Source organism: Macrobrachium rosenbergii, chromosome 41 (assembly GCF_040412425.1).
Source record: "Macrobrachium rosenbergii isolate ZJJX-2024 chromosome 41, ASM4041242v1, whole genome shotgun sequence".
NCBI lineage: Eukaryota > Metazoa > Arthropoda > Malacostraca > Decapoda > Palaemonidae > Macrobrachium > Macrobrachium rosenbergii.
The window spans coordinates 76,181,338-76,184,910 of NC_089781.1; positions in this window are offsets into that span (position 1 = coordinate 76,181,338).

Here is a 3,573-nt window from a genome sequence, read left to right on the forward strand (position 1 = left end):
AATAATTACGAAGAATTTAAGGCTTCACTTCATAAACTTAACGGGAATTGAAAAGATTTTGCATAAACGTCATAACTCTTATAAACTGGTCAATGATATCTTTGCAAGAAGTCGAAACCCATGAGGAACGTCACATGCTTGTGAGGCTGAGAATGGTCAGTTATTTTTAGGGACCACTGAGAGTACTATACTATTGTGGATTACCACCTAGGAAGCATAAGTAATATTGTGAAAACCCAGTGAGGGTAGTGCATTCTTCTACATATTCAGCCAGGGACAGTTGAATATTGTGGGGACCGATGAGGAGACATTGTTTGGATCCTCGGAAGGATATCACATTATTCAGTGAACAAAGAGGAATAATTCATTATTATCATGGCCGAGTTTCGGACAGTACATTGTTGCGAGGACTCAGTAAAGGAGAGTACATTACTGTGAATACATAGTGAAGAATATTACATTGTTATGAGTACCCAGTGAAGGATAGTACATAACTATGGGGATCCAATGAAGGACAGTATCTTACAGAGAGGATTCAGTGAAGAATAGTACATTACTTCACGAATCCTGTGAAGGATAGTCTATTAATGCGAGGATCTAGTGAGGCACAGTACTTTACTGTGAGGACCCGATCGCATCTGTAAAGACTCAGTAAGAAATCGTTTGGTGGTTTATCTTAACTGAATTGAACTGAAAAAAGAATTTAGGCCAAAGGCCAAGCTCTGGGGCCTAAGAGGTCATTCAGCGCTGAAACGGAAATTGACAGTAAAAGGTCTGAAAGGTGTAACAGGAGGAAAACCTCGCAGTTGGACTATGAGTCAATTGTTAGGAGAAGGTGGAAAGTAAGATGGAATCAAGAGAATATGAAAGGAGGTACAGTAAAAGGAACGGAAGGGGTTGCAGCTAGGGTTGTGAGGGCCCTGTAAGTAGTAAATATGTTACTATGAGACAAATAAGGATAAAGCAATAGTGAGAGTATTTTATGAGAAGCAGCGTATTTCCGTGAGGACATCGTGAGAAAGTAAGCTATCGTGAGAACCACTCAATGGTTAGCAAGTTATCATAATTTACCCTCGATTTAAGAAAATGAAATAGTCAGTCTCTGCCAGGTTACCATCTCGGGAAACTATAACTCTTCCTCCTGTGTGCTTTGGCAATTTAGGAAATAGACATGGAGTAAGCTGCAGAGTTTATTGTTCATATATTACTTCTCAATAAAACATTTATGCTGCTTTTACGGGATTACTAAATTTATAGTTTATAAAAGGGGTCTAGCCAAAATTGCAGCAGCCTATCAACAACGAATCTGATGAAATAACCCAAATTACCTCTAAATACATGAAATGAGTTAGCCACGTTGAAAACCATACCTTATTCATATGATGAATTTTCGCTGAGAATGAAACTTACCCTTCATCGTATGTCACGACAGAAAAATCAACTGAAAAATGTGTCCACATAATGAAAAACACCTGGAACACAGGTAGGGGATTAGAGAGAAGCGGCCAACATTACCTCTAATAATAATCAGACCCCTTCGACTCACTCCTAAACCCATCCCCCTTCCCCCCACCCCCGAAAAAAAGGGGGGAAAAACGAACACTGAAAGCAGGCTAACAAGCATCACTAATTAGAACTGGAGCATTTGTCAGAGAGAAAAAAGTGGAGGCCACTCGTTTATTGCTTCGGCAATAACGAATTTAACATCAATTCTGCAATGTAATCTGAGGCCTTTATGTTACAATGGGGAAAGGTTTATGGGGCCAGGGAAGGACGAGGGGTCGCCGGCGAGGGGTTACCGCGCATGCGTATGGGTCATGAGGGGAAAGGAGGGTCCCAGAACGATGTGATTCGAGCGGCGAAAAATTATAGCCGAAGCGGAATAATTTGCTCTCATTATAAACTATTGTAATGTTACGGTCGTTTAAATAATTCTCTCTAATTGGATAGCACTGGAGGCTATTATGCATGTTTATTTTCGCCGGATCATTAATATATTTTTTACGATAACATGTTTATGAATTGTAAATAAACAAGCGTAAGGTATGTGTGAAATGTGTTCGCAACCAACGACCTGTTTATGTTGGGATAATTTCCCGTTGGTTGTGCGTTTATTCGCTGCGCTTTGCAGGTGATCCGTTACGTGGCGACGCTGAAAGGTGATTTGTTGGGCGTGAATTGTGGTCCATTCGGTTCAATTTATGATGTATGAAGCTGAATTCTTTCATATCAATTGACACTTGCCCACTTTCATACCATTTTCTGGAACTATTCATTATAAATGAAAGACGCTTTATTACTTTCAAATCATTCTCTAAAATTTTTCAAATATATGATAGCTGTACTATCACTTTCATATCAGTTTAGAAAAATTATTCATATATATTATATATATATATATATATATATATATATATATATATATATACATATATACATATATATATTATATATGTATATATATATATATATATATATATATATATATATATATATATATATATATATTATATATGTATATATATATATATATATATATATATATATATATATATATATATATATATATATATATATATATATATATATATATATATATACATATATATATATATATGTATATATATATATAAATATATATGTATATATATATATATATATATATATATATATATATATATATATATATATATATATATATATATATATATATATATATATATATATATATATATATATATATATATATAAGACGTTATATCAGTTTTGCACTAACTTCGTAAATATTGAAAACTCTCAACCGAATTTCTGCTTTTGTGTTGCATAGTTGTGATGTTTGAAAGTTATATTTCATCTCTTTATACTAAAGTCTTATCACTGTCACATTATTTTCTGAACATGTTACTAAAATGATATTATGAAACTTCTTTCTCTTTACTGGTTTTCAACACTGTACATGATCATCTAGAATATTTTTTCTAATGTACATGAAAGATGTTTCAGCCTTTCACAGCATTCTCTAATATGACTTCAAATCAATGGCAGATATACTTCTATGTCATTCTGTAAACTTACTCCATAAGAATGAAGTTTATAAGATTTTCACAACTTTCTCATTACTCCCCAAAATTAGCCCACATAATGAAACCTGTTCTGTCATTTTCAAAATATTGTCTAAAATTTGTCATATAAAAATGGTGCATATTAACTTTCACGTAATTCTGTGAAAACCCTTCGGTGAAAAAGAAAATAGTTTTATCACTTCAACATCCTTCCCTTAAATTTTCTCAGTACGTGAAATCACAGGTAATGGTGGTTCATTGCTGATTCACTGAACAGTCTGTTACTTGCATAATTTTATCTAAATATGACAACTATTTTTATAAAACAGTATTTAGTAAAATTCGGCATCAAAAGACTTCAAATCCTCTGTCTTTTTCTTGTTGTTTTTCAAAATATAGCCCTAGAACTAAATAATAGTTCTCTGCATAAGATAATATATATATATATATATATATATATATATATATATATATATATATATATATATATATATATATATATATATATATA